The 17,789-nt window shown below is 40.3% G+C and overlaps 1 long non-coding RNA gene across 1 annotated transcript in view; it reads right to left on the bottom strand.

Moving 5' to 3' along the window:
* Window positions 1-228: 228 nt before the first annotated feature.
* Window positions 229-17,789, bottom strand: part of LOC141414761 (uncharacterized) — a 155,367-nt gene continuing 137,806 nt past the window's right edge. The window contains exons 2-3 of the long non-coding RNA XR_012439600.1: window positions 5,350-14,316; window positions 229-1,542 (exon numbers count right to left, since the gene is read on the bottom strand). This is a non-coding gene — a long non-coding RNA (uncharacterized lncRNA). The remainder of the gene's footprint in view (window positions 1,543-5,349; window positions 14,317-17,789) is intronic.

The raw sequence follows: 17,789 nt of genomic DNA, 5'->3' as shown, positions 1-17,789 counted from the left end.
AAGACACAGCAAAGATTTGGGTTTTTCAAAATTCATGCACTTCTACTGTTAAAATTCTGGGGCAAGGGGCTTCCACTTCAGTGATATTGGGATAGGTGATTTGAACCAAGTGTTCCCCTTGAGACAACTTAAAATTTAGAAAATACCCTTAAAAATATAAAGACACCCCAAAGTGATGAGAGAGATAATGGATGTAATAAAAATACTGAGCACAATGAATATGTAAATATCTATAAAGTTTATTCATATCAGCAAAAATATAAAACTTATTTTTAAAATCAGAAACTAATTCACAAATTGTTTTTTAGATGATCTAGTGCATAAAGCCATCTGTGTCTCTGTGATATCTGATAACTTTCAGGCTTCTTCATTTCCTTCCATTTAATTCAGTAAACTCCTTAACATGCCTGTCCTGGTCTCACCTTCCTGTCACCAGGAAGTGCTGCCTTCAGGCCTTTGAAGATACCATTTTTTCATTCTGTGGCATTTTCATTGTCTCTTCCTTGCCTCGGTCCTCCCTACCAACAAGCTCAGATGTCACTTCACTCAAGGCAGAATCAGGAGTCTTCCTCTGAAATTCATAGCTGCTGTTCTTCATTCTGCCATGCTGTGCCTGTGTTCTCTTCTGTCATTGCTGGCTACTGTTGTCTAGCGTACATTTCATAGCAGGCTGTCTGTCTTTATCTAACGGGTACAATGCTGTCACATGGCAGATTCCAAATAATTACTAAAAGGGTCAGTGAATGAACAAGTCAATGACTTTAAGTAGCAAAAGTGTTTTGGTCTGTTTTTATATCAAAGTCAAGAGCCAATGATGCAGAAAAGAAGATAGGGAGTGATTTTTCCAAGTCAGGTTAATAATTTCACCTTTTATAATGTTGATCACTTAAATGTATACCATCCATCTGATAAATATTTGCCTGCTATGTTCCACATGCGTTATTAGATTAAATTGAGTGAAATTACTGGCATGACAACATTTTAATGATTTTCATGTAGTTAGACATCCTACACTGCTGTAAGGGAAAGGTACCTCTCTGCCCAGATACTTAAGGGAAATTAAAGTGTGCCCAGAGACAATTCTCATATCCAGTGGTAAATACTCTTAAAATAATTCTCTTCATAAGTTATATCAAATAAAATGCTAACAGTTCTTTGAATAGGAAATGTTTGCCTCATATTCATCTGTAATCAATTAGGCAGCTTTGTCCAAGGCAGATAACAGAAAATAAAGGTGTCTATGAACCCATGCAGAGAACATCTGCCTGGGTTTGCCTGCTGACAAATGGAAAGGGGTATACTTTACAACAAAAAGACTTAGCATGGTGTTTTAGGGAAGACATAATGAGCACTGACATTATGACAGGTATTTTATGTGGACTGAGAGCAGTCCCTGTGCCTGCTTAATGAATCTGCAGTGCAATTTCTGCAGACATGGCAGAGAGAAGATGAAAACCCACAGAGAAAAGGTGGATGACGGTGGTGAAGCAGTCCCAGGTGGCTTCTGTTACAATGGCTCTCCAGGCGCCTCAGTGCTGCTTTCTGTATAAAGGCAGAAGAAATGAATTTAAAAGGGTGTTTTTCTTGTTAAAATTACACCTTAATAGCTCTCTGAACTTTCTTCCAGCCTACTACCTCATGGACGCAGCAGGACGCCTGAAAAACAGGTCTGTGTGCCCTCTTCTTATCCCCTTCATTCCCCACCAGAGTGCCATGAAAACTGAATTACAGGCTTTAAATGTCTGTCTTTCTTCCAGTTCAAGCTGGAGGTGAGACAAGCCAGATGTGTATGGAAGGACCCTGGGGACACTATAGGAAGAGAGCTTCCTCGTGTACACACCGGGGTGGACTGGGCCCAAGTCTGGACAAGTGCAAACACTCAGTGAAGTATCTTATAACTGCAATGTCAGAATTTAGAAAGCCATGAGTCTGCATCACAGTGTTGTTATCAAAGCATAAGAATAGAATTAGACTCCTAGATTCTAATTCTTATTCTTTTGCTTAATCTTTTCATGGTCTATACCTCACTAGGCTTAGGTTTCTTTATCTGAAAAGCACAGAGAGTAATAGCACCATAAATAGTTGCGAATACTAAACAAGATAATTATTTTTGAAACACTGGAACACCATGGCTATGGTACAGTATTCAGTGGACTCAGGGTCTTCCTAAATGTGAGCTGAATTCAAATTTACACAAACGAAATACATTTCCCCCTGAAAACACTGTTTGTCTGCTCAGCACCTTTCTTATTCAGTCCCTAAAGCTGAGTGAGGTGTCACAGAGTGACAATTACAGTTAGAAAACTTCACTTGTCGTGGGTGTGAATCTTGTAATAACTGTGCCCTGTCTATTAGTCCTGTGATGCAACCTGTGGTTGATGGAAGGATTGCCTGCCATCTGCAAGGGCTTAGAATCACTCCTTGTTATTGGGCTCTTGTTATGAATATCTTCAAGATCAAATATGCTAATTGGAGACCTCGCTATCATAACACCTGGGAGAAGGGAAATAAAGTATTTAGCTCTTACTTGCTTTATAATTTTCCTTTATCACAAAGATTGGTACCAAACACTCATGAGTAACAGGCTCTCTGAACCCTGGGTTTTTTAACCCTAAAATAGGTATAATGACAGGTATAAATGAAGCAAGAGTTATATTGGGGGCTATGTATAGAAAGGCTCACCTCATGTGTTCAATGTTTGACAAGTAGCCATTATCTTCATCCCAATGCAAGTAAAACTAGATAAAAATTTTGAGTTCATAATTACTAGCCCTGCGATGCTAGGGGAGTGAAGCTTTTTCCTATGTAAAAGTGAGATGAGTGATTCTCACACTGTAGGATTGTTATGATTAGACCGCATAGAATACTCCCGAACTTCAGGGAGTCTTTTTAAAATTATCCTGTCAACCCTTGTTCACAATGCTCTGAGTTTATCACCCTCAGGATGACCTTGAGAAATAACGCAGCAAAGGGAGCTGTTTCAGGAGGCTCAGCCAGCATGGAGTGAGCACAGATAGGGCTAAGCTCTTCCCCACTGCACTAGCACAATCCTGGGCTCTGATCTTCCTTACCTGAAGATCCACTAGTCTGTAAAAGGGGTCATTCATACTCACATCTGCCTTTTAGCCATTCTTTAAGCTTCCAAAGGTTGGCTCCAAGTTATAAAATCATATTAAGTTCTGACAGTTTAAGAAGCGTGCCCAGAAAAATAATCAGAGCAGGAAGGAGAGGAAAAGCACTGGAAGACTGCAGACGGGTTTTGCAGCTGGGTGGGGAGTATTAGCATTCAGCACCGTGAAATGTCGACTCTTCCTTCACACAAAGGTCACTATGCCTTTGGTGTGAAGAAAATCATGCTGGAGGTTTGATATTGCTTATGCACTTTCTCGTTCCTCCATCCTGAAAGGTTTTCAGCTTGGCAGTATTTTCCTCTCCAGTAATCCAACTCTCCTTGGAAAATGTCATTCTGCTTGAATTTTCATAGCTCTACCCTTACTTGAACACCTGGGATTTCCAAATCAAAGCTGTGGAGTGAAACTAGGAAGGGTGGGTGGAGGAGAAGCAATTCATTACTCTAAGCGCTCCAACAAGTTCATTTCAAAGACATGCCAAGCCATTTCTTTTCTACTTCTTCGGTTTGCTTTTTCTCTCTACATCTGGATGCTGTCTCGACCAGTTAGCAAAATGGTCAGCTTGCTTTTGGCCCCACTCAGAGAGGCACAGCTGTCCTCTTGTAAGGAAGAAGAGAGAAGAGGGAGATGCACATGGGGACTTAGATGATCAAGTGCATCATACCAGAGAAAGTCCCGGGGGTCTGCTGTGGGGGATTTACCCTTCCCAAGCTTCCATTCCACACCAAGTTCTGCACAGGTGTAAGTTAAACATGCTCAAAATGAGTCGATCACAATCCCATTCTCTTTTCCTTGGACGTATTGTCAGCACCGTATGGGACAGATTTGGGGGGACAGTACTCTGGTAGAAGAAACTTAATTTAAAATGCAATCGAATCAGTTCTTTTGTGATTTAGTAGACTGCCTATCAGCATCATTTGCACAGGACATAGCAACTGTGGGTTTAGAAGGGAATTCTCAACTTCCTGCAATATTCTACTTATTGTGAGATTCACACATGGACCCCTTCCTTAAGTCTCTGTCATCTCATGTAGGTTGCTTAAGGCATTTAAGAAACTGGAGGCTGGTTAGCCAAAACTGTTAAAGACCTCCAAGTGAAAACTGAAGCACTGAAGAAATTATAGAAGATGCTAGAAGATTCAAAGACCCTCCATGTGTAAGAGCTGGGAGAATTAATATTGTCAAAATGTCCACATGACAAAAGTGATCTACAGAACCAATGCAGTCACCAATCAAATTCCAGTGGCATGCCTCACAGAAATAGAAAAAAAAAAAAAACCTTAAAATTCATATAGAAAGATGAAAGACCCCAAATAGCTAAGGCAATCCTTAGCAGAAACAGCACTGATATTCACTGGTAACAGTGAATAAAGCCAAAGAAATGATGATAAAAACCTCCAAATATTTAAAAGTCAAAATACTGGTAAATAATACATGAGTGTAACAGGAAACAAAACAAATCAAGATCTATTTTCAACTAACCAATCAAAAATGCCTAGCATATTAATAATTAGTAGATGAGGCAAAACCATTATTAGAGGGAAATTTCTAGTGAAATTCAACATGGAAATTAAAAGAAAGAAGATGGGAGATAGAAAAGCAGAAAAAATAGAAAAACAAATGAAAATAGAAAACTCAAACCCAAAACATTTGGTTCCTTAAAAAACTAAGAAAAAACCTACAAATCCTAATAAGTCTAATGGGGCGGGGGGAGAGCAGAGAGAGAGAAATTACCAATATGAGAAATCACAATGTTATAAATAACACAGTCAGATTTTTCAGTCTCCCAAATGTACAACAGTAGAACAGATCAGTAAACTGTGGCATATTAAATACAATGGAATAATATACAGCAATGAAAATGACAACTTCCCATTACATGCTTCAACATAGATGAATGACACAAGCATGATACAGAACGAAAAAGCCAAACACAAAGTAGCACTCTAAAGTCAATGTTCTGGTGAAAAATGGAATAAATCCAATTATGCAAAGGGAATAGTGAGTCCTTTGAGAAGTAAGGAATGGGTTTCTAAGTGACAGAAGACAGGAAGGAGCTCAGGGATGCAGGCAGCCTTCCATTTATGGATCCAGGAGGTGCTTATATGGAAGTGCTTAATTTTGAAATTGAATTTGTTCAGCTATGATTGTGACTTGTGCACAAATTTCAGTGTGTGCACTGAAATTTACATTTTTTGTTTTTTAGAAATGTACATACCATCTTAGGAAAGAGACACTGTGCTTCCACGGAGCTTGGCGAGGCAGTCTGCATGGCTCATTTGATGTTCTGCAATCTCAAGAAAGATTTGTGGAAGAGTGAGTGAAAAGGAAATGGACGGTGTCAGTGTCTCAGGACAGTGAAGCAGCAGTCAGATATACAGCATGTGCACAGATCAAAGAGACCCCAAAACTGAATCTGGCTTTTGTCACCTAGCAGCTCTGGGCAAGTCACCGTTGGAGAATAATTATCCTCACCCGGAAAATGTGAATGATAAAACCCATCTCACAGAATAAAATATTTATTGTACACAGTAGGTATCTAAATAATCACTAGCATAGTCTCTCATTATAGCAATAGCTTTTCACAGCAGAGTACTGAACTATGAATATTGCAAAAAAGGCATTTCAGCTGTCCAGATCTGTCAGTGTTTTATGAAATCCTCCAGAGTTCTCAAAAACAAACCAAGCCAAGCCAAAAAGGAATGGAGAGGAGTAACAAATATCCTTTGTGGTTGTGTAAAGCTTGGTATCACAGAATACACGTCTGCAGTATTGGGTGGAGTGGAGGAAGTGTATGTTGGGAGAAGGAAATAAGGATCATCTTAGAGAACCTAGCCAAATGCAACACTGTTCACTTAGGAATTCACCTTTGGGGCAAAAATGACACTTTACTCTGGGCTCACGCCTGTAATCCTAGGTTCTTAGAAGACTAAGATCAGTAGGATCTTGGTTCAAGGCCAGCCTGGGCAAATAGTTCTTGAGACCCCCAGCCCCAAAATAACCAGAGTAAAATGGGCTGGAGGAGTGGCTTAAGCAGTAGAGCACCTACTTTGCAGGCACAAACCCCCGAGTTCAAAACCCAGATCCTCTTCCCCACTCAAAAAATGCACTTTACCTGGCTAGCTCTCCTAGTAAAAATAAAGAATCTTTGTGAACTGACTTCATTTAGTATTCATATCCTAAATGTTTAAGAAATCATTCAACTAGTGGCCCATCTATTTTTGACTATGAGAAAGGAAAAAAGGATTGGAATTTTTGATTTGGACCAGTTGATATTTCTTGTTGTAGACAAGTGTGTTTTGGTTTCAGTTTTTTTGGGGTTTTTTTTTTTTTGGTTTTTGGCACCACTGGAGTCTGAACACAGGGCTTTGTGCTTCTGGTACTTGAGCCATGCCTGTAGTCCGATTTGTGTGTTTTTGTAATGCACATGCAAACAAAGCTTTGCTAAAGCCTAATGTGAGTAAGTCAATCCATCTCCTCTGTGAAGACAGAAAGTCCTTTTCCCCATGGGGGTTTTAAACAGAGAAGTTGCTAACCTTCAGTCTTATTTAAGGAGAATCTACTGAAGTTGACTCTTGCCAACTTTTTTTATTCTCTTAGGGACTAAATTTGCTTAGGCCACTGAAGTAAATAAATCTCTCTCAATTCCCAATATCACATGAAAAACTAGGCCAGTTGCTTTCAGAGTGGTGGTTTTTCCTACCCTTGCCCATAAAAGATGAGAATTAGACTCCACTGGGTTGTGTCTAAAGACCTGTAAGTCTGGACCCTAAATAATAAGTCTGCTGAATATTTCTGATCCTGATTTTCACTGCTGTGATCAAGAATGTTTGATAACAGAGAAAAGATGTCCTACCTCCCGTTAACATATAGAGCTGACCTCTCAGTTGAGTTTGACAAATATTTCCTACACACCAATCATGTATAAATTATCATTGACATAGACCCCAGCCTTGTGCTAACTGTCCAGAGGAATAAAAGACAGGGAAACAGATCACTATAATACAGTGTTTGAGGATAAGTATACAGTATGTCACCAGGGATGGTGGCTAAGGACCTGCAAAAAAAAAAAAATCACTCCTGCATAAAATCAGTAGAAACGCAGGCAATGACACATTTTTCTTCATCAAAAATCAATTTTTTTCAGAACTCTAAAGATTATTCAAAGGTTCTGGCAATTTAAGGAGAGTTGTTTTCCTTAGAAAAATGGCTGAATCTCAGTAAGAAAACTAGTCTTAAAACCCTAGAAACTAGCTTAGAGGTCAAAATCAGCTGCTGGCAGTGGCTGGAACTACATAGTGAGTTTGAAGCCCCCCAACCCAAGCCTCCTCCCTAAGAAATTATTGCTGCTTGACCCATCTGAATTTCTTTGAAAAGTTTCATTTTCAGGGGTTACCTTCATCTCACTTGAATCAAAGTTTGCTATGAGAAAATAGGATTGACCCAGAGTGTTTGTCAAAAGCAATAGAGAAAATTGAACATCACAACAGCAGGAAAAAGTGACACTTGTCAGAGCTAAGAAAAGGCAAGTGAGTGAAGGTAAAAAACGAGGAAGTGTGCATAGGAAGCCTTGAGAATCTCAACAAAGAGAAGAAATTAGGAAACAGCTTATGGCTTTTTTTTTTAACAAGTATACATAGTTTTTACAAATATATATATAAAGTGAGAAAACTTAACCTTCCCAAGTTCGAGATGGACCAGCCAATAATGATTGTCTGCTTTAAAAAGGGATTATCATTTCTCAGAGGAAGATAAGTAAATGCACAATCTGTAAAGGATAACAGAAGATAATTTTATATCCCATTAGTCAGTATTCAATAAGAACTAACCAAAGAATTAAGACCTAAGTCCCCTAACAGTGCAGGTACTGAATTTAACAGAGAAAATCTCTGAAGTAGTTTTAATAAAAACGTTTAAAAATTAAAGAGGTGATCCAAATAAATGTATATGGGAAACTTAACAGAGAAAGTGAGTCTATTAAAAAACAATTGAAAAAAATTTAAATTAGACAAAGCAAAATGAAAAGACTCCTTGAATAGACTTAATGACAATATGTACAGAAAAAAAATGTATCACTGAATTTTCAAACAGATAAACTCCAGTCCCACCAAAAAAGAAGCAAAAACAAAACAAAACAAATAGAAAGTATTCAATCTCAGGGAGAAAAATTTCAAAAAAATTAATAAAGCTCCAAAGACCTGTGGGAGAAAAGTCTAATGCACATATATTTCATATATAATGAGACCAAGAAGTACAAAAGAGTGGAATTATAACTTTAAATGTTTTTAAAGAAATAAAGATAAAAAAATCCTCAAACATGATGAAAAATACCAATTAAGAGATATATGGACACCTTGATCTTGGGCTCCAGTCCTTCGGAACACAGGAAAATGAATTTCTGCCATTTAAGTCACATAGTCTGTGGTTCTTCATCCTGTCATTTCTGACAGATTAATGCTTCATATGAATCAAATATCAAGAATCGATATCATTTAAAATCAAACTTGAATCTCTCTGAGACAGTGCAATTCACTTTGCCACCACTGTTCACTGGGGAGCAGGCCCAAGTGTGTGATCTACCTGGGTTCCCGCTACTTTGTAGAAGATGTGAAAAATGTTTTCTGGATGAAGAAACAGTATCTCAGAAAAAGTAACTAACTTGCTCAAAGTCACAGAGCTATTAAATAGAGAAATAAAAAAGAAGGGGATGGAGAAAAATTTGTGGCAAACAACTTCCTTGACATGTAGTTTAGATTTTAATTCAAGTTTCTGATATTTCAGTCAGTTGAAGTTAGTTCAGCAGAAGGATTTTGCACAGGCCCCATCTCCACATGTCATAGTTCCTGTTCCCAGGGGTGACAGCTTGTCAGTTACATGTCTCGTCTCCCTTTCAAGTGCTCTCTGTGGACAGAAAGAGTTCATGACATGCCTTGAAGGCCATCAAGGAAGCAAGAGTTTCTATCAAGGTATTTAAAGTGTGTTCTCCAATAAGGAGGCCGGGGGCAGTGTTCCCAAATCAGGTAGATTATTTTTTCATAGAACAAAAGCATATTTATCTTTGTTATAGTTATGTGTAAGTTAAACTAACTTAAATAAGCATCTCTATTAGTAAGACTCCATTGGTGAAGTGAACCTCATCTTTGGTATACTGTGTGATGCATGGAAAAATCATCTGACCTCTCCGGGCCTCTTTCTCCTTCTCTGAAAAATAAGGCAGCAGATTTCACAAGCATGGTGAAAACTGCCCATCACATGCCCCTTTGCTTTGAAACACGTTCCGTGAGGTTGTGTTGAGTCTCCATTCCCTTCCTTATGATTCATGTACAAGTAGGATTCATGTGTTGAAGACTCAGTAAATAACTGTATGGTGGGTTTCATGTTTAGGAATGCAAACTAGAACAGAATATTTCTTAGGCTTCCTTAAACTAATTTCTCATTTTTCTAGGAACTTTAACAGAAAGCTTTCTGAAGTAGTTTCATACACTGCCAGTAGAGAGCCAACAAAACTCCATTTCCGGTTTCTATGTTCCTTGAATTTAATATGAAATTCTCAAAAGAGAGAGAGAGAAAAAAATCAACTGACATTGACCTTAAAAGACATTGTCACTCCCACCATCCTTGGTGGAGGGAATGGAGACTTTGAGGCCAAATGACTTGCTTACTGTCATAAACAGCTGGTCCCTGAACTCTGGCTGGTAAGAAGCACTGTGAGCCCATGCCAGAACCATAGAATCTCATGTGGGTCTCAATAAACCTCCAGTTGTCCCAGAAATCTCTCTCTGTCCCTTTCTCTTGGGAAGAGTCTGTGGGGGAATTCAAAGAGGCTCCTTTCTACTGCCATGGAGCACAGAGCAGACACAGAACCAAATTTCTGAAAGGCAAGAGGGCTCAGGACTGCATTTACCTCACTCAGATCGTCACCAGACAAATTATAACAGAAACCATCCACGAAGCTCCCTTTGGCGTTTGGTGGCTGAATCCACAAGCTCAAAACTCCCCACAGAGAATAAAATTTCACATCACTGAATGGACTTGGACTTTTTGTTCATTAGTCTTACGTTTTAAGGTAGAAAATGGAAAACAATGGCTTGAGTGTTTCCTATGTATCGTTTACTAGTACACGTTCTCTCTTTTAAGTGACTATTTTGTTAAAATTAGTATATAAATGTAGGTCAGGATTAAAGGGTATTTATTGTGTGGCCAGGTTTCTCCTAAAAACTGGAGAAAGAGAAGCTGACCTCCATGGTCCTTAATTTCAAGTAGCACACGACAGACCAGCCATGTAAATGAGATTTTTGGAAGAGAATTAGTTAGTCAGATTTCCGTCATTGTGACAAAATACCTGAGACCTATCAACTTACAAGAATGAAAGGTTAATTTTAGCTCACAGTTTCAGAGGGTTCAGTCTATGGTTGGACGGTTTCGTTGCTTTGGCTTGTTGTGAGACAGGACATCCTGGCAGGTAGCTGTGGTGGAGCAAAGCTTCTCACCTCATGACTGTCTGGAAGCAGAGAAAGAGGAAGGGGCCAGGGTCCCAACAGCTCCTTAAAGGGTACATAGCCAGTGACCTCACCTTCTCCCACTGGACTCCATTTCCTGAAGGTTGTACTCCTCCCAACAGTGCCACAAGCTGGAGACAAATCCTTTTTTTTACACAGAAGCCTTTGGGGACATTCCTTCTCTAAACTATAGCAAGAAAGCTAGGAAGGAGGCACAACAGGTCCTGTGTTAGCCACAGCAGGGTGACTGAGCAGAGAAATGCGAAGGTAGAAGATGCTCAGGGGGGTCAGGAAGTGGGATGTGAGACTAATGTTGAAGTATGAATAACTTTAGCTAGAAGGAAAACCAGAAGGAACAACCTCCAGGAAAATGGAAGCCACCCCAGTAAGAAGTACCATGCTAGACTTCTGATATACTAAGTGTCCAGAATTCCAGACATCTCCATATGGACTTCTGCCCTCCAACTTAAGGTCTAAATTTAGGCCTTATTAGGCTATCTAGCCTGCTACTTCCCTCTTTCCCATGGAGCCAGTACTCTGTTATTAACCTCACAAATGGAACATGCCCAGGTTGAGAGTCCTCAATCCCACAACAAATGTAGACCTCTCCATTTTCCCTTTGCCTAAACTTGCACTTCATCCTCTAGGAACCTTCTAACACCCTCCTCCCAAGAGGTGAGTAACTCTGTTGGAAACCCCCTAAGGCAATCCCAAAGAGCTACACCCTGTGTGATCCCCTCCCTTCAAGCACTGGTGGAACCTGTGACATGGGGTGTCACACCGGGATTACATTACATGACATGACTCTTCCTTTGAAGGGTGGAAAGAAAGTTTCTCCTGCTGGCCTTGAAGAGGCAAACAGCTGTGTGATGAACTGCCTGTGGAGGTGGCCTCTCCTCTCCACATGATTGGCCTCTAAGATCATATTTTAGAGGGTGACCTGCAGCCTCCAGCTTCCAGCCAGTTTGAAGCTGGTGTGCTCAGTCACAGTGCTGAAAGTGGAGTGATTGATAAACAGAAAATCCAGTTCTTATATTCGGTGTGGATACATCCAGCCAGGATATGGAGACGTAGCTAGGGTGATAATTAAAATTCATTAAAGATTAGGGGAAAAGTTACAAACAGCCACAAAGGGCCAGGTATGAGATGGAAGCAGAGAGAGAGAGGGAGAGAGAGAGAGAGAAGAGAGACCTCTTTCTGTAACCAGGTACTTTTAAAACCTGCACTGACCTATGTGAGAGGAAAACCCTGGGTGGTTTATGATCACCAATAATCAATGAATGGGGAGGGGTTGCATGGTCCCTGGGCTAAGGTGGTATCCCCTACCTAAAGCATAAATAATCTGCACATATTTGCAGATGAAAAGAAGGCTAGAACAGAAGGAGAAAAATATCTAATTAGAAATATAATATCAAGTCATAAGAGTCCCAGTCTCTCTCTATCTCAGCCTGCCTCAAAAGGACTCTCGTGTGAATGGAGTGGAAGCGAATTCCTTTCTGGCCAAGTGTCCAGATGAGAGTACAACTAAGCTAATTCCTTATTTGTACCCTTGTTAGACCCGGAGCAAAAGACCCATGTCCTTGACTCCTGCTGCCCAGGCAGTGTGAAATAATAAAAGTGTGCTATTGTAAGCACATGGGGTGATGTATAATTCAGAAACAGAAAATGGATACAGCAACCCAGGCTTGTCTGATGGCACCAACAACCCAGAGATCCAACGGAACAAAACGTTCAGAGAATGAAGTTTGTCCTCCTCCTACCTCATCTCTGCTCCGTGCTCTGGCATCCTTCAGCTCACCCATGTCAGGTATCTCCCCTACATTTCACAGGGGTGAGCAAGGAGCACTGTCTGTGGTTAGATACATACAAAAAAATTGTAGGAAGAGACACAAAACAGCATTGGTGCAATGGGGAAATGAAAAGCAAAGCTGACAGAGGAGAAAGATGTGAAGGTCGTGAAAAAGGCAAAAGAGAGACCTCAAAGGGCAGGACATCAGACTTGCCTCAAGTGAGAGGCTGTGTTATAAAGCCTTATTACTCAACCGAGTTCAAGGTCTTTTTTGCTTAGGTGGAGTTATAAGTGAGACAAGGGGCAGGAAAGTGCAAAGTAGACACTGACACTGTTCCATCCACGGAAATGGCAAGAAGGCGGCTCACCCGTGCACAGTGGACTCATGAGGTGCACAGTCACAGAACTAGAAGGAAGTTTCTCTTATGACTGACTTCATGCTGATCCTGTTGTCCTCTGCATATGGCACCATCTCCTGGGAGGAGAGGAGACTGAGACAGTGGCTTGCCAATGGCGCACAGCACATGTGTGATAGGATCCAGGTCAGGAATTCTGGCCCCAGAGCCTCCACTTTCTCCCCTGGCACAGTGGTTCTTAACCTAGGGAGCTTTGAGAAAAGCCCCTCCTCAGAGCAATGAATCAGAGTCTCTGACATTTCCCTCAAGAAAGGGTTTCCTCCTTCGTTCCTTCCTTCCTTCCTTCCTTTTCTTTCTTTCAATTTTTTTATTCTAAGCTTCCAAGAGTTTCTAATATGTACCTGGAGTTGAAAAAACATTTACCTCACACCTTGCTACCATGAGAAGGTAGAACTTGGAAAGCTCAGAGTGAAAACAATTCCAAGAGGTAACTGAGAAGGGCAAATGATGGAATTTACTCATTTCCTCATGCTGGTTTCCTGCTTTAAAGATCCTCTTCTATTTAGCTTTGAGGGACACACACACACATTTTTTACTGAATTTCTATCCTGGTGTCTGCAGCTTCCCTTCTAAGCTAAGATCATAAAGGAGTCCACTGTACTGTTAAAAATAAAATACCTAAGAGAGAAAGTACATTGGGGAACCGGGATTCTTTCGTTGACCAAAATCTGTTGCTAATAACTCGTGTCATTCTGAGAACTTCTTTCCAATAGGTTTAAGTAATCTAGCCTGTTAATTTTGAAGTTTGTTTTGCTGATAATCATTAAATTCTTTTAATAATTTCTTATCTAAGAAAATGTATAAGAAAGATATAGATGTGACATAGCTGTGGCAGATAGTGAAAAAGTTTTATGGAATGTTTACTGCTGTGATTATAATTGGATGTTGTGTGTATCTGTGTGTGTGTGTGTGTGCCCTTTCCTCTTGTCTACATTCCACATGGAAAAAAAAAAAGGCCCAAGAGTATTTACAGCTTGGCACAGTGCTGTGGACTCAATGCTCATGGAGGCAGAACATTGGGAGTTTTAGAGCAAGGCCACTGAAGGGGTACAGCAGTGTCTCCCCTTGTGTTAACAAACAGCAATAGATGGCTTTTAAACTCTGCTAGATTCTGATTGCTCATTTATGAAATCGAAATAACAATAGTTCATCCAGGGCTGATGGAGTGGCTCAAGTGCCTGCCTAGCAAACGTGAGGTCCTGAGTTCAAACCCCAGTACTGCCAAAAAATAATAGTGTGTGAATCCAAGGAGTTCAGTACAAATTGTCCAATAAATAGTTAATAGCTTTTAGTTATTGTCATATGCACTTAATAAGCCAGCATTTCCCAACATCCCGAGCTGGCAACTTCAGTATGGGGGTGAGATGTGAGCTGGGCATGGAGGAAAATGCCTATCATCCTAGCACTTGGATGGCTGAGGTGGGAGGATCTCTTGAACTCAGGAGTTGCAGGCCAGGCAGAGCAACACAGCAAGGCCGTGTCTGAAATAAAACAAAACAAAACACAGGTGAGAGGTGGAGAGATGACAACTTAACCGAAGCAGGGAAAAGATTTGTTAGAAAATATTCTTATTCTGTATTTTACCAGGGTCAAAGAATTCATTAGTCCACTTTTTCTGCGAGGAACTACGTTCAGTTGGTGCAATTCATAAAGCATGAGACATGACTTGAAAGAATTTTTCATAGTAAAGAAAAAAAAAATCAAACCTACATTTTCTCAAAATCATGAGAAAATTTAGCTTAATTGTTCTCAATATGTTGTCTGGAAATATCCTGGGATCTCTGGGACCTTTTCAGGGGGCCCATGGGATCAAAATCACTGCCATGATTGTACTAAAAAAGATGGCTTCAGTGGCTCTCATTCTCCTGTGATCTCAAGGGAAGGGTGGGGGTGACTTTTCTACAGGACCCAGGTGCAGTAATGGTGCCATTGTTCTGACAACCAGTAAACCATGTGTTTGGCTTTTCTTGCATTATCAATCCTTTACGTTTAATTGTCAATAAAAGTCACATAAACAAAGGCTATTTGGAATCTTTAGTAGTTTTTTAAGGGTGGAAAGAGTTTTAAAACCAAACTAATTTGATTGTCACTACTTCAACTCATTAAATAAAATCCATGAAAACACACACTGTATGATAGTGAAACATCTGCACATCAAGCTTCTGTAATTCCACAGGCCTCTCCCAACTCATTCCAGATCTGGGCATCTCAACTTTGCTTGCACATTGTATTCACCCGGAGACTTCAAAAACCACAAATGCCCTGGCCAAGTTCAAATACTCAGATAATTCTGTTACACAGCCAAGTAAAGAAGGAGTGTTCTAGGATGGATATTGCTAGAGTGACACTCTGGTGAGCAGGACAGGAAAGAGGCTATCCTCCACCCACCTCGATTTCCAGAGCTGAACCGAAGCTTGGGTGGAGACAGGCTATGCATATTGGACAGTCAGAGCTGTTCCTGGGCTACCATCTCAGGGAAATGACTACAGAACCTGTGCACTTGGATGGTTCTGAATATGTTAGCTTAATTGTTCTCAATATGTTGTCCGGAAATATCCTGGGATCTCTGGGACCTTTTCAGGGGGCCCATGGGATCAAAATCACTGCCATGATTGTACTAAAAAAGATGGCTCTGTGGCTCTCATTCTCCTGTGATCTCTCAAGGGAGGGGTGGGGCTGAACAAACCAGAGACGTCAAGTCTGAATTCTAGGGTGTAGGAGGACAGCCCTCACTCCCTCTTTCTCGGACTTCCTTGCTTATGCAGTTCTGTTCCTTAACAGTCATTAGTAATCCTGACTCTCCCTGCTGTGCCCTGTTCTAATCTAAATGATAAATTAAGGATCTACATGGAACCGAATATTTTTGCAGTCAGCAAGGTGAGCACCCCTACCAAGACCAAGTGGGCTGAATCATCTGTGGCAGTTCTTGAGTACTGCTCCCCAGAAATCACAGCCAGGCCCACAAACTTGCTGTCTCTGTGTCAGAAGATAGAAGACACCTGGGCCACATTGCATGGTTGTCATGGCAGCCAAGTCTAAAATAGACTTTCAGACACAAGAGCTGTTTGGCTGACTCTGACCTACATGTAAGCATAAATATTATTCATGTTGGAAAGAAAGTGATCTTCTGTTTTATTCAGGGAGATATTTGGAAAGGCAGGCCATGCATTTGCTCCATGGAAGTATTAGAAAGTTTGAAAAGAGCTCTTGAATTCTGAAGATGCTAATTGTTATTACTTTTGAAAATAATGTCCATGTATGAGATGACAAGGACATTCTTTCATTCCCTGTTATATATTCAATCTGTATAGAGAAACCTGAAGTCTATCGGCCTTGAAATGCAAAGGTAAACAAATTATGAACACTGATATCTATCCATCCATTGCCACACTCGAAAGAGAAGGCAAATAGAGAAGAGAAAAACATAGAGACCAAGAAAGGAAGAGGGGTAATATTTAGGATAAGAAATGACAGAACCTGTAGTCTGAAATTAAAATATCTAAAAATTCTTCATCTCTTCATCCTGTCTAAATCCTTAATTTTGTTGGATTGACTCTATCCATTGCAGTTCTACAATCATCAATACATTTTTGTAAGCAATAATTCTGGCATTTTTTTCCTCTAGAAGTTTCCACTGATTATTGCACTGGTAACAAGTCTAGGCTCTGGACCTGTGCTTTCTAGTGGGACAGCCACGAACCACTAAAGTCTACTGAGAGCTTTAAAAGTGGCTGATGGAGACAGGATGTGCTGCATTACACCCTGGATTTTGACAGCAATTCAGTATGAAAAATAATGTAAGCATTGTGTTTGTAACTTTTATATTGATTAGATGCCAAAAATACTTGGGATTCATTTGGCTAAATGGATTTTTATGGTAATTATTTTTATCTACTTTTTTACTTTTTTAAATGTGGTTACTTAAAAATTTCAAGTTACCTATGTGGTTACATTATGAATAGATAACATTTAGACAGAAAAATGATGAGTTATAAAAGATGAAATGGAAAAAGTAGGAAGAAGAGGAGAAGGAGAGCTCACACTCATCTGGAGTCATATTGCCTTGACCTTGAACCCTGAGTTTTTGCTGCCTGTGTAGCAATTCCTTTTTCTGCAACATGAGGATGAAACAGACACTGCTTTAGAAGTTCAATGAACATTGAACTTCCAAATTTTTACTTCTATGTAAAGCTCAAACTCCTTTTCCTAGCACTCAAAGCTTTCATATTTTTGTGTTCATTATATCTCCGACCTTATATTCTCACCTCTCCCCATGTTTTTATTCACTCTACATTCAGGTCAAATGAAATTAACTATAAGTTGGTGTGATGATTGCCCGTTCTGCCCTCACCCCAAAGCTCATCCCACCTCTCTCTCTCCACTGCAGTGAGGCAAAGTCACAGCAGATCACCAAAAGCCTAAGCCCATCTCGATTCTCTGTCTTTTTGTCCTGCCCCAATGTCCAGCCATGGTCTGCCAGCTATAATTCTGAAATACATCCTGAATTTTGCTCTTCCCCCCATACCACTGCCCACACCACCATCTCTCCTCTGCGTGACTGAACAGCCTCCTCAGTGGGCTCCTCTCCAGCCCTGTTCCATTCTCCCACCACCACAGGTGATCTTCTAAGCATAAATCCTTGTGCTTAGAATAAAAGTCAAACCCTCTATCATTGCCTCACATCTGGATTTCACCTTTCTAATCTCCTCTGTGATTAATTTTTCTATTGCTTTCTTCCCTGAGAACAAAGTTGTCTCTCTGACTCTTGATTAAACCAGGTTTTGGCCAGCCGTTGCTTCTTCCTGCTACATCGCCTGGACTCTCTCCCACTCACCTTTTTTCCTGACAGGCTGTCTTATGATTCTGATTTCTGCTTAAATGTCATCTTTGCAGGGACTTACCTGACTGATCTAGAACATATACTATGACCACCTGCATTCATTTGCTGTCATAG

Source organism: Castor canadensis, chromosome 12 (genome assembly GCF_047511655.1).
Source record: "Castor canadensis chromosome 12, mCasCan1.hap1v2, whole genome shotgun sequence".
In the NCBI taxonomy this organism is placed as follows: domain Eukaryota; kingdom Metazoa; phylum Chordata; class Mammalia; order Rodentia; family Castoridae; genus Castor; species Castor canadensis.
The sequence above is the reverse complement of the archived record's forward strand: the minus strand, read 5'-3'. Positions and strand labels throughout refer to the sequence as shown.